Consider the following 14,863-nt stretch of genomic DNA (forward strand, 5'->3'; position numbering starts at 1 on the left):
TATATGAAACATTGACATGACTGAGATCTCAAGAAAGCAGAGAGAAAATGCAATCCTGCTCAAATGGTTGGGGAGTGCCTTGAAGCCAAAACACTGATGTGAAGCTTTTCTTCCTTCTCGGCAGGTATCTGTAACTTATAACATTCTTAGAGCTGCTGTTTCGATCACTCCTGGAGACTAGGCACGGTAGCAAGTTTTCCCACCACTAGCCATCAGTTATAAGCCTCACAGGTCAGCGAAATTCACACAGACAATGTCACGAGTGTAAAAGACAGATGTGGTCGAGGTGCACTAATTGTATGCCTTTGAATAAATGATTATTTAGGGTGAATAATCAGAAAAGAACCTCTTACCTTTTTTTCTTCTTTCTTGCTGAATCCAGCTTTATTTGAAGGCAATTGAGAATTTAATGAATTCCAGTTGTGTAATGAAGCATCGTGAAACGGATTTCTTTTTAATTATTTTATTATTTGTTTCTTTGAGCAACCTGTTGGAGCATTTATTTAAGTAATCTCTTCAAATAATAACTAAGAGGTAAAGAGTATTCTGCTCCTTTGAGCAGTAAAGATATAAATTATTTTGTGAAGATTTCTCCTTTCTAAATCATAAATATATCCTCAAAAGCTGCAGCACACATTCCCACAAATGCTCCTCTGTTGCCACAGACAGAAACTTTATCCATAAGTTTTCCCAGACAGTGATTTTTCACAAAGTTTTTATTAATCACACAATCAAAATATCATTAATTATTCTTATTCCTTTGAGAAAAAGAAAAAAAACTGTAGAGGCTGAAAATCGATATTAATCAGAAAATGCTGAAGGACTTGCTCTTTCTACAGATACTGTTGTGTGTTCCCAGTATTTTTCTGTTTTTATCTCAGAATCAGAATCAGGTTTAGTATCATCTGCACATTTCATGAAATTTGTTGTTATTCAGCAGTAGTTCATAATAATAAAAACTGTAAATGACAGTAGTATAAATAAGTAGTGCAATGAAAATAGTGAGGTAGTGTTCATGGGTTCATTGTCTGCATCACCGTCTGGTATGGGGGACTACTGCACAGGACAAAAAGAAGCTGCAGAAGGTTATAAATCTAGTTGGCTTTAACTTGGGCATTAGCCTTCAAAGTACCCAGGACATCTTTAGGGAGCGGTGTCTCAGAAAGGCAGCGTCCATTATTAAGGACCTCCAGCACCCAGCACATGCCCTTTTCTCACTGTCACCATCAGGTAGGAGATACAGAAGCCTGAAGGCACACACTCAGTGATTCAGGAACAGCTTCTTCCCCTCTGTCCCCTAAATGGACATTGAACCAGTGAACACTACCTCACTTTTAAAATATATATTATTTCTGTTCTCTTGCATGATTTTTAATCTATTCAATATATGTATACAGTAATTGATTTACTTATTTATTTTTTTTCCGTCTTCTTCTATATTATGTATTGCATTGCACTGCTGCTGCTGCTAAGTTAACAAATTTCACGACACATGCTGGTGATAATAAACCTCAGAAAGACTTATTAAGAATGTCCATTCAGAAATCTAATGGCACAGGGGAAAAAGTTGTTGCTGAATCATTGCGTTTGAGCATTCAGGCTCATGCATTCCTCCCTGATGGCAGCAATAGGAAAGGAACACGTCCTTAATGCTGGATACCGCCTTTTTGAGGCATCGCTCCCAGAGGATGTCCTGAATGCTGGGCAGTAAGAATGCTCTCCATTGTATATCTGTAGAAAGTTGTGAGTGTCTTTGAGTGTTCCAAATTTCCTCAAACTCCTAATGAAATATAGCCACTGTCATTCTTTCTTTGGAACTGCATTGATATGTTGGGCCCAAAGATGTTGACACATGGGAACTTGAAATCACTCGCTCTTTCCACTTCCAATCCCCTGTATGAGGACTGGTCTGTGTTCCTTACCCTCTCTGAAATCCACAGTCAGTTCTTTGGTCTTACTGACATTGAGTGCAGTGATGTTGCTGTGACACCAGTGCACTAGCTGATCTATCTCACTCCTGTATGCCTTCTCATCCCCATCTGACATTCTGCCAACGATGGTTGTGTCATCAAAAAATGTATCGATGGCATTTGAGCTGTGACAAGCCTCACAGTCGTGGACGTAGAGAGAGCAGAGCAGTGGGCTAAGTACACATCCTTGAGGTGCGCCAGTGTTGATTATCAGCAAGTTGGAGATGTTATTTCAGATCCGCACAAATTGTGGTCTTCAGATATTCCTTTGGGTGAGACTGATTTAAGCTAACATCATCATATAATTCACAGAAGTAATTGAGCAATCATTGTTGAATAGAGCTCCTGGTCATTTTTCATCATCATATTCAGTTCTGAAACATTGCTTCAATGGCGGAGAGGCACTCTACTTATGTAAAAATATAGCACTTTCTATTACTAACAAATATAGATTACAGTCATTGTGACGCACTGCAATTTGAATGCACGGGAACTTAAAAAGCTGCATAGTCTGGTAGGCTCAGCCAAAAACACTAGCACATCTCCCCAAACCATCGATAGTACCCACAGTATATGGGACACTGCCTCAAGGAGGCAACATCTATCATCAAAGATCTCCGCCATCCAGGCTTTTGGCAGTCTCCATCAGGCAGGAGATATCGAAGCCTGAAGTCCCAAAACACCAGATTCAGAGATAACTACCTTTCCTTCATTCATTCAGTTTATGAATTAATCTCCTAAACCCTAATCTTCACCTCAGTATAGTGACACCACTTTGCACTACAATGATTTTATTTGTTCTAAATGAGTTCTCTTTATACAAGTTTATTTCAGCTATGTGTAAATTATGCTTTTCTTATTAATGGTGTGTATCTGATGATGTGCATTTTTACATTGAAGTCTGCATATGGGCACTAGTATACATGACAACAAACTCTAATTTGACTTTGAAAACTTGTCAACTGGCCAAGTTCATGTCAACCATCAAGGACTTATTAGGCTAATCCTATATTTCTTCTCTCCAAATTCCTATAAACTTTCTCCTGCAACACCGTGCTTGTTCAAGGGTTTATTGGTTCCATATAATATCAGAGAATGTATACAGTATACATTCTGAACTTCTTACTCTTCACAGACATCCACAAAACAAGAGAAAGTCCAAAGAATGAATGACAGGAAAATGTTTAAACCCCAAAACTCCCCCCCCCCATGCATAAGCAGCAACAAAGCATCAAACCTCCCCTCCCCCCACCTGCTTCAGTAAAAGCATCAGCACCCAACCATGAGAATATCCAATATTCAACCATTAAAGGACTCACTTCCAGTTCCTGAAGATTGTTATAGCCAGGGCAGGTAGTGGGGATAAGCTCCTACTACCTATTAAATGCTCCCATTGGTGAGAACTTCAAATAGCCTCTGACAACCAAGACCAGCTCCTGGCCTTCACATGTGGCTTAGCTATTAAGCCCGGAAGAAGCATTTCTATTCATAGGAGAAGGGACAAAAGCCAGTTACGGGCACCTTAAAACCAGATGGGGCTTATCTAGGAAAAGGAAAACTCTGATCTCAAACCTCTGCTGCCTTGCAGCTATACCCACTCACAGGGAAGGCTTTTGGAGTAAACCCCGAGGAAAGATCTGGAGCCAGAGTCTCAAAGGCAGCCGTATGTTTAGCTCAACGCTGACTGGCAACTCCTGCGACACCGTTGGTATCAAACTGTGTCAGTCTCTGCTGTTCCTTTAGATTCAACAAATGCACGGAGAGGGAGAGTCTGCTACACGGACAAAAGCTTGCTCTCCAAATCGTACTGCCTCGGTTTGCATACTGGCTTACATATCACATAGAGGCACAACATCCATGGTCGACCCTGACCAATGGAAGGCCTCATTGATTTCATCCTAGTGATAACGCGGATGTTTTCCACTTCTGAAGACTATTGGTGACAAAAGCAGAAACACCAGACCCACCTTCTCACTTATGCACTGACTTGAAAGTGTCTGGTAATGTTGCAACATCACTGGCAACTTTTATGTTAACAAATCCTTCAGTATTTCCTTTTGGCTTACATCCTGTTTGAAAATGTCAGCACAGGCACTTTAGCTTCCTCCTAGAATGCAGAGGTAGAATCATCCATGTTTTGTTTCACTATGAGTTAAGCATTTCTTACCGAAGGTATTTGACTACAACTCATTCTCACTGTGCAGGAGAAGAAGGGAGAAAAGGAGGAGGAACAGGAGGAGATAAAGGCACTTGGAATTAATTGATTCCCTCTTGAGCAATTTCCAGTTCCCCTGGGTCTTCGTTGAAAACCCCATTGTACCAGCCAGAACAAAGAAGAGGTTACGAAAGGTTCAAAAAACTAGGTAATGATAGAGATCTAGAAGATTATAAGGCTAGCAGGAAGGAACTTAAGAAGGAAATTAGGAGAGCCAGAAGGGGCCATGAGAAGGCCTTGATGGACAGGATTAAGGAAAACCCCAGGGCATTCTACAAATATGCGAAGACCAAGATGATAAGACATTAGAGAATAGGACCAATCAAGTGTGACAGTGGAAAAGTGTGTATGGAACCGGAGGAAATGGCAGAGGTACTTAATGACCACTTTGATTCAGAATTCACTACAGAAAAGGATTTTGGCGATTATAGGGATGACTTGCAACAGACTGAAAAGCTTGAGCATGTAGATATTAAGGAAGAGGATGTACTGGAGCTTTTGGAAGGCATCAAGTTGGATAAGTCACCAGGACTGGATGGGATGTATCGCAGGGTACTGTGGAAGGTGAGGGAGGAGATTTCTGAGCCTCTGGTGATGATCTTTGCATCATCAATAGGGACAGGAGAGGTTCCAGAGGATTGGAGGGTTGCGGATGATGCTCCCTTATTCAAAAAAGGGTGTACAGATAGCCCACAAAATTATAAACCAGTGAGTCTTACTTCATGATTGGTAAGTTGATGGAGAAGATCCTGACAGGCAGGATTTATGAACATTTGGAAAGTTATAATGTGATTAGGAATAGTCAGCATGGCTTTGTCAAAGACAAGTTGTGTCTTACGAGCCTGATTGAATTTTTTGAGGATGCGACTAAACACATTGATGAAGGTAGAACCATAGATGTAGTGTATAAGGATTTTAGCAAGACATTTGATAAGGTACCCCATGCAAGGCTTATTGAGAAAGTAAGGAGGCATGGGATCCAAGGGGACATTGCTTTGTGGATCCAGAGCTGGCTTGACCACAGAAGGCAAAGAGTGGTTGTAGACGGGTCATATTCCACATGGAGGTCAGTAACCAGTAGAGTGCCTCAGGGATCTGTTCTGGGACTCCTACTCTTCATGATTTTTATAAATGACCTGGATGAGGAAGTGGAGGGATGGGTTAGTAAATTTGCTGATGACACAAAGGTTGGAGGTGTTGTGGACAGTGTGGAGAGCTGTCAGAGGTTACATGTGGTGGAGGCAGAAACGATAGGGTCCTTTAAGAGACTCCTGGATGGATACATGGAGCTTAGAAAAATAGAGGGCTATGGGTAAGCCTAGGTAGTTCTAAGGTAAGGACATGTTCGGCATTGTTTTGTGGGCTGAAGGGCCTGTATTGTGCTGTAGGTTTTCTATGTTTCTATGTCCAAATGTAACATCATTTTACCTGATCATAAAAGAGCTTGGAATTTTAGATGACAAGTTACCATTTCATCATTCTAATCTCTGCCGTAAGATACTACCATGAGCGGAGCTTCATATCTGTCAATTAATTATTAAGTATTTATTAATTATTAAGTATTTGATGTAATTATTAAAGGCTTTTTAACAGAGCACTTTTTGGTCTACCTGACCAATTCAAGCTTCAGGTTCAGCAAGTAATTAGGAAAATTAGCAGAGTGCAATCATTTATTGCTAGGCAACTGAAAACAAAAGCAAGAATTTTGTGCTGTGGTGAACTGAGGCAGCAGGGAGAATACATCTGCAGCACCATGTTCTCCTTTTGTAGGGGAGGATGTTAAGGGAGCATGGGAGGCACTGTTAGCATCAACCACATCACTGTGCCAGTGATCACTGATCTTTGTAAAGAATTTGTGCATTCTCCCCATGACCGCATGGGTTTCCTCCAGCTGCAATGGTTTCCTCCCACATTCCATTGACTTACCATTAAGATTAGTGAGTTGTGGGCATGCTATATTGCCGCTGGAGGTTTGGCAATACTCGCAGGCTACCTACAGCACAACTGCCAGACAGATTTTGTTGTGATTGACACAAAATGATGCGTTTCATTTTTTTATGTTTCAATATATTGATGTACGTGTGACAAATAAAGCTAACCTTCATTTTTAACTTTAAAGTATTAGTTGTTCTGAGCTTGTTCACTATTTTAAGATCTGGCATGGCCAAACTGTCTTACAAGGAAAGATTCAACAGCTAGTCATAAACACAAGAAATTCAGCAGATGCTGGAAATCCTAAGCAATACACACAAAATGCTGGAGCAATTCAGCAGGTCAGGCAGCATCCATGGAAATGAATAAACAGTCGATGTTTCAGGCTGAGACCCTTCCAGTCCTGGAGATTTGACAGCTACACTTTCATCCGTTGTTGCTTAGAAAAGTAAAAGGGGACTTGACTGAATTACTTAACACTATGAAGTTTCTAGGATAATTCTGAAGCTTGGAATATATTCAAATATTCAACCTCCAGAGCTTACTCAGGCAAGGATTTCCAAAGGCTCACAACAGTTTAAGAGGAGTAATTTCTCCTCACCTCTGTCCTAAATGAGCTCACCCTTATTCTGAGAATGTGTCCTCTCATCCTAGACTGTCCCACAAAGGAAAATACCTCTGAACATTTAACCTATCAAACTTTCTAAAAATCTTATGAGTGAGATCATCTCTCATTTCACTAAACTCCTTCAGATATAGATCTAGCCACTTCATCCTTTCCATCAGACCATCACTTCATTGTCAGTATTACACAAAGGGATATTGGCTGAACTGTTTCCAATAGTAGCATAACTTTCCTTAGACTGGGGGATGAAACTATTACACAGTTCTTTAGATGTGGTCTCACAAGTTTCTTGGACAGCTGTAGTAAGATTTCCTTACATTTTATTCCAATCTCCTTGAAATAAAAAAGAACAGGATTCTATTACCACTCTTGACTACCTGCTAAACCTTAGGATAGCTCTCTCGATTTTCTGCATGTGAATTTATCTGCCTCACAGTTTGTCTACCTTTATTTCCTTATTATCCGCAAGTTTGGTTATACAGCATGTGCTGCCTTCCTCTAATTCATTAATCAAACTTTTTAAGGATCTTATATGCATGAGTAGATCACCTCTCGTTCCACTGAACTCCTTTGGGTACAGATCCAGCCTCTTCATCCTTTCCTCATCAAATTATTATTTCATAGTCAGTATCACACAAAGGAATATTCCCTGAACTGTTTCCAATGGTAACATAACTTTCCCTAAATAAGCAGACACAACTAATAACCGGCTACAGTCCCGGCACCAACTCCTGTAGCACTCCAATATTTATAGGTCCATTTGATTCCTACAGTTGGCCAATTCTCTGTCCAGGACCTCTAATCTTGTGAGAAAACCTTTTGTGTAGCACCTAGCTGAGCACCGTAAACAGGCAAAGCATGGAACAATATGCCTTTAAAGCAGCCAAATAGAATTATTGCAGATGGGCAAAAAGGTTGGCACGGACGTTTTGTGCTGAAGGGCTCATTTCGATGTTGTACAGCTCTCTGACTCTAAAACCTTTCGAAAATCCGAATACGTTACATCTACTATTCCCCCTATATCCATTCTCGCTTATTCTTCCTCAAAGTGTAATAAATTTTTCAGACATGATTTCCATTTCACTAAATCAAGCTGACTTTCTTAATCAGATAATGATTAACGAAATGTTCTGCTATTACCTCCTTAACAACTGAACCTTGCGTTCTTCCAATAAATAAGTCAACCAGCCTATAGTTATCTGTCTTTTTGCCATACATATTCATGGCTTACCAATCCTTTGATACCCATCCAGGACCTAAGTATTTTAGGAAGATTATAACCATGATAGTATTTTAGGCACTTCTTTAGGGTCTTAGGATGCAAATTATCAGGTGCAAAAGATTAATCAATTGGCCTTCTGTCCAATTAGTTTTCTGGAAATAGATGCTTTTTAAGCTTTCCCCTGTACTTGTAGTATTAACAGAATGTTCAAATGAGCTTCTTTCATAAAGGCTGCTGCTTAATACCTGCTTAAATCCTTTACCACTCCTTATTCTATAGACAAAAAGAAATATTCAACATCTGCTTTTATAATTGCAACCCTGAACGCACTAAAGAATGTGCATTTTCTTTCAATACACAATGGCTCTTTGTACAGTCTCTGTTATGAATCACTCTGATTTTTCATTTGCAGGCCAATATTGTTGCCATGTTTTTTTCTTTTTCTGTGATTATTTACTATATAGAAACTGTTTCCACTGCAATAATATCACATTTCATCTCCCATAAGCTTTGCACCATGCCTAGAAGTTGGTTCCTCTTTACCATTAGTGGTAAATGTGATCCTTCCATCTAAGCCCACCACCTAAAAAAAGAAAAACCCCAAATCCTCACAGTCATTTAGTTGCCATATCTGCATACCACTGCTATTGATGATCTCCAGGGTGCTTTCTCCATAAATCATTAAAGGTAGACCAAAAAAATGTGCAAGTTAAACATTTCATTCATCTAGACAAACCAAAAACTGTACAGAGATCGGATAATCATCCTTAAGCGTTGCTGCGTGTTTTTCACATATTTTTGCCTTTGCAACAATCTCTGGACCTCTCGGAGTCCAACCATCGTGAGAGGTGGAAATGGTTGAGAGGTGGAGAGGTGGAAATGGGTAGGGTTGGCTTACAGGGTTCTGATGAAGCTGTATAGGGCAATCCCCTTACAGCAGATGTATGGGATTACAAGAGACACTGATGAATTCCAACCATACCATCGACATTGTGAAAAGAGGTTCATCATCGAGTGAGCACATGACACAGCGTAGGGAAAGTCATCAGGATCCTGCACAGCCAACAGCTCCAGTCCATATGGACCTGGAATACGCCGAGGCAACGCATTGTATCCTTGAGGAAGGCACTTAACCACACATTGCTCCAGTCCACCCGGCTGAAAATGGGTACCGGCAAAATGCTGGGGGTTAACCTCGCGATAGACTCGCATCCTGTGGAGGAGGGGGGGAGTCTCCTACTCTCAGTCGCTTCACACCATGGAAACCAGCATAAGCACCAGACTGATGAGCCTATAAGGCTCGGGACAGACTTCAACTTTAACTAACCTATAGTGAAGTGCATCAAATCAACTCAGTGAGGATTGTATTGGAGGCAACCAGCACATGTTGCTATGCTTCTGGCACCAACACAGTGTGCCCACAACTCACTGACCCCAAACCTTATCGCACATGCCTTTAAAGTGTGGGCGGAACTCACGGCATCCAGAGGAAGCCCCTGTGGTCATGGGGACATAATATAGACTGTTACATCTAAAGCCAATGCGTCAACCACTATGCCAATTATTAACGTTATTATTCATTATTAACAACATCAAATATTGTCTCATATCCAAGTTAAGTATATTATCCCTCTTATATTTCCATCCAGATCATTGACATATATGACAAACAGCAAGTTCCTCATTACAAATTCCAGTAGTACATGAGTTGACACAGATATCCAACCTGAAAAACTACCGTTGAACTTTCCCCATTTCTCATATCAATTGGGATCCAATTTACCAAATACATCATGGCTTTGTTAAGTGAATATCCTGCCTGCCACAGATTTGATTCTGTTTTCCGAAGTTGTAACTAAATGTGTTGATAAGGGCGGTGTGGTTGATGTTATCTGTGTGGGATTCAGTAAGGTGTTTATAAAGTCCCACATGATTGACTGGTACAAAACAGAAGAGCTCATAGCATCCAGGATAACCAACTCGCCAAATTTTCCCTGATGTAACTTAAATGTGAAATGGTGCTCTTGGTTCCTGGATGATATGAGGTCATTTGGATTAGATTAGATTCAACTTTATTGTCATTGTGCCGAGTACAGATACAAAGCCAATGAAATGCAGTTAGCATTGTTATGCCCGCAGCCCCCTCCTTTGTGAGAATTGCAAGAGCACTCTTGGGTTGGGTCAGGGGACCCAGGAAATGAGAGAGAGACGTGCAAAATGCCTCGTTCCCCGGCGATGTAAAATCACAGGACATATCCATTGTTTCTTGGAGACACATTTGTGGATTGCGATCCTATGCTACGTGACAGCCTTTGGGCAAAGTGGGCTGGGTGACGGGGAGAGATTGCATCATCACCTCAACCTGATTGACATCTACAACCCTGCAAGTCAGGATAAAAGAGGGGCTGTAGGAACAGCCCCCTCAGGCGCACCAGAAGAAACGCTAGTGATTCCGTAATAGCGGGAAGCCGTTTGAAGGAAGCCACGTGCGTTCAGTTCCCTTGCCTGGGAGCTGGTGGCTGATACCACAGAAAACGACTTTGAACTAACAACGGGGAACCAACTCCCCCGACTCAACGGATTGGCCTCATCAAAAGACCCGGGCAAGTTTAAAACCGTCTCTCTAAAACCCAAAGAGCTGCATCTTGAATGAGCATCTTGAATGACATTGACTTTATTTTTCCATCGGACAATACAGTATCCCCTAGACAAACGATAGAGCTACTTCTTATTGATGATTATTATTATACCCGCGCTTTTAGATTGAGTATTGACGACGTATATTATCTGAATGTTTGTATTAATCTTATTTTTGTGCCCCTTTATAAATAAAGACTTCTAAAAATAGTACCATCAGACTTCAACTGACCTCTCTATCTTTGCTGGTAAGTGACCCAGTTACGGGGTACGTAACAGCATCTAACCAGAAATGCAAAGAATAGTGTTATTTACAAAATAAATGAGAATAAAAAGTAAGTGCTACTGCACACAAATATAAAAGTACTGAGACAGTACAATATGGGTGCAATACTGCTTCGCGCTGTGATGTGAGGTTCAGCAGGGTCACAGGCTCAGGGAAGAAGCTCTTCCTGTGCCTGCTGGTGCAGGAGCAGAGGATCCTGTAGCACCTACCGGATGGGAGGAGAGTAAGAAGTCCACGGTTAGGGTGAGATGCATCCTTGATAATGCTTTTCGCCCTGCCCAGGCAGCATTTATGGTAGATGCTCTCAATGGTGGGCAACTGGGCGCCAATAATCCGCTGGGCAGTTTTCACCACACGCTGGAGTGCTTTGCGGTCCAATACGGGACAATTGCCATACCACACTGAGATGCAGTTGGTGACTATGCTGTCAATGTTACAGTGGTAAAAGTCCGTCAGTATCCTGGGACAGAGGCGAGCTTTCTTGATGCTCCGCAGGAAATAAAGACGCTGTTGCGCCTTTTTGATCAAGATGGAGGAGTTCAGGAACCAGGTGAGATCTTCCGAAATGTGGACACCAAGGAATCTGAAGCTTGATACACACTCCACTACAGCTCCGTTGATGTAGGTGGGGGTGTGAGTGTGGCCTCTAGCCTGCCTGAAGTCCACAATGATCTCCTTGGTCTTCTGGGTGCTAAGGGCTAGGTTGTTGTTGGCACACCACGTGGCCAGGTAATGCAGGAAAAAAAGAGAATATGGACTTGGCTATTCATGAAAATAAGATGAAAGCGTATTTAAAAAGAACCTAGTGTTAGCAAAAAGAAGAGAGCAAAGCAAGGGAAGTTGCTCTCAACTAGCCAAAGAACGACAGGGAGAATGGGACCAAGCAAGCTAAAGGATTTGAGGGGTTAATAATGCTAAAGCTGTTACAACATACATGTGACTGTGCCAGCTTCCGGGGTTTAGACACTCTGACTCTTCAGAATATGGATAGCTAGCATGGCCCATTTAAAGATTCAGGTCTGCCCTGCTAACTGGCAGACATGTTTTGGCACCGGCATTTTAGTATTTAAGGAACACCTGAACTAATTTCGGTGCTCAATCATCAGCGCTACTTTGAATTCTCATCCAGCAGCTAGTTCAAAGGTTCATTTTACTGAAGCTTTGTTAAACATGCCATGGTGTCAGTCTCGTATCATGTCTCGATTCTAGTCTCGGATATGCCAGCACTTGGGTCCTAACTATCCTCACCTAACTCTCTCGTCACAGCAGCAGGATAAGGCACCACAACCACAGTTAAAAACGTTGTTATTTTATGATTTAAGAAAGGTCACTTCCATGCTGTCATCTAACTGAAGACGGCCAAGTATAAAAGTGTGGAAAATATCTTCATGGTTTTGGTAGCTGGCAACATAAACAAGGACTTTTGGGAAGGGAGGAATGTTGAAGACGCGGGATTTGCAAGGACTGACGATGCTGTGGTTATGAAAGGAAGGAAGGCAATAACCAAAGAAAAGAACCACTTATTGTGTCAGTCTGCATTGGGAAGAGAATTAGGAGGATTAGCAATTTACAGTCTATCGGAACAAGAGAAAAGAGTTTTAAATCACAAAGGAGGTAAAGGTACAGCACAAGAGGAGAGGTAGCAGAACTGGAAACTAGAGCAGAAGAGAGCAGGAAAGAGAGGGAATTCTGATTGATGGAGGAGGGTTAGGAGAAGAACTATGTGGAATTATCTGAATTTTCTAATAGTTAAGTACATAGCACAGTGCAGGAACAGGCCCGTTGACTTACAAGGTCTGTGCGAACCGTAATGGCAAATTAAACTAAGTCTCTTCCCCTTCATGTGATCCATATCTATTCATAGACGTTGATCTGAAAGCCTCCGTAATGCCATTCTTGTACTGGCTTTCACTAATATCCCCAGCAGCCCCTTCCAATCATCTACCAACTTCTGTACTATTGTTTTCAGAACTAATACCCAAAGTGTACTTGGCATCTGGAATGTAGCTTTTGGAACTCAGTGCATTGGTTGATGGAGGTGAGTTTGGAGGTAGAACGACAGAGAGCTGTTTAAGGAGATGGTTCAAGGTAAATACTGTATGCTCTCCACTGCTGAGGAATTGGACAGAAGAGAGTGACCACCAACAGAACTGATGTTGTCTGTCCAGACGGGGCAATTTCTGACTAACCAATAAATTCAAATGATATTTAACATTAATCAAATCCATTTATCAAGACAATGTATAATTATTTGAATTCTTAATGTAAGAAATCTTATTGCTTTGAGGCAGATTGAGTCCTGACTAACCACAGGCCAATCTGCAAACTTCATTCCTATCTTCAAAGTTCTATAGGAAATTGATGCCCTTGAGGTTCGATCCTACGTCATCACATCTGATTTCTTCTTAGCTGACATCGCAGTATAACAATTTTAGTAATGTTTTCTTTTGCCCAGCTGTATCCTGCTTGCCCGTGCTTTTTCTGCAGATCTTTGAAAAGAGCAACACAAGGGAAGTTACTCTCATCTGACCAAAGAATGAAAAGTACCATAAAGGGAGAATGGGACCAAAAGTTCAAAGTAAAGTTTATTATCAGAGTACATATACGTCAAGACATACAACCCTGAGATTCTTTTTTCTGTGGACATACTCAGCAAATCTATAGAATAGTAACTGTAAACAGAATCAATGAAAGAGCAAGCAAAATCTTGCTATCGATGCAATGCTCCTCAGACAGGATGAAGAGGTCAATACTCCCCAATGCCATTAGGCTTTACAATTCTACCGCCAGGACTTAAGAACTTTTTAAAAGCTATTATTAATGCTTTTTGAGATAGTGATTTAGATGCATATCATATTTTTTACTGAGTTAAGTATTGTATGTAAAGTTGAATTTCCCCATGGGGATGAATAAAGTATCTATCTATCTATCTATCTAGATGAATAAAGTATCTATCTATCTATCTATCAAAATAAAAGGACAGCAAACTGTGCAAATACAAGTATAAATAAAATGCAATAAATAATGACAGCATGAAATAACAAGATACAGTGTCCTTAAATTGAGATCATTGGTTCTGGAAACCTCAATAGATGAGTGTAGTTATCCTCTTTTGTTCAAGGTCCTAATAGTTGTGGGGTAATAGCTGTTCTTGGACCTGGTGGTCTGAGTCTGTACCTTCTATCTATGGCAGGAGCGAAAAATGCACATGGCCTATGTAGTGTGGATCTTTGATTACGGATTCTGCTTTACTGTGACAGCTTTTCATATGCTCAGTGATTGAGAGGGCTATACCCGTGATGTACTGGGCCAAGTCCATTACCTTTTGTAGGACTTTTTGTTCAAAGGCATTGGTGTTCTCATACCAGGCCATAATGTAGCCAGTCGATACATTTTCCACTACACATCTTATAGAAGTTTGTCAGGGTTTTCGATGATCGTTACCCAGCCTGACTACAGAAAAGCAGCAATGTTGTTAACTGTTATTTGGCCCAGCAAGATACTGGTTTCAAGATGAATGGGCACTAAATGCTGGCAATTCCAATGAAACCCACTTGTTTTGAATCGCCTCCACCTTCAACAACTTTACCAATACCTCTGGTCTTCCAATATCCTCTGTTGACAAGCTGTGTCTCTCTCTGGGTAACACCAGTGAGTTAATTAGATCTTCATTGTCTTTGCCGAGGGTAACGAGATGGCAGTGCTGCTCCGTTCAATGCAAAGTGGCTTACTGGCAATTCAATTACTAAAAACACAGTGACTAAATTTAAAATAATGGCTCAGATGCCCTATTATCACTGCATAGGCACCATCAATATCTCACCTAAACAGCTCACCTACAAGTGCACCTAAATGATAATCCATGTGAAAAACTCCAGAGGCAACATTTGCCTCAGTTGGTACAACCAAATAAACCTATATGGTGGTGCGTGGAATGCACTGCCGGTGTTAGTGGTAGAGATGGATACAAAAGGGT

The sequence above is a fragment of the Hemitrygon akajei genome, chromosome 32, assembly GCF_048418815.1.
Source record: "Hemitrygon akajei chromosome 32, sHemAka1.3, whole genome shotgun sequence".
In the NCBI taxonomy this organism is placed as follows: Eukaryota; Metazoa; Chordata; class Chondrichthyes; order Myliobatiformes; family Dasyatidae; genus Hemitrygon; species Hemitrygon akajei.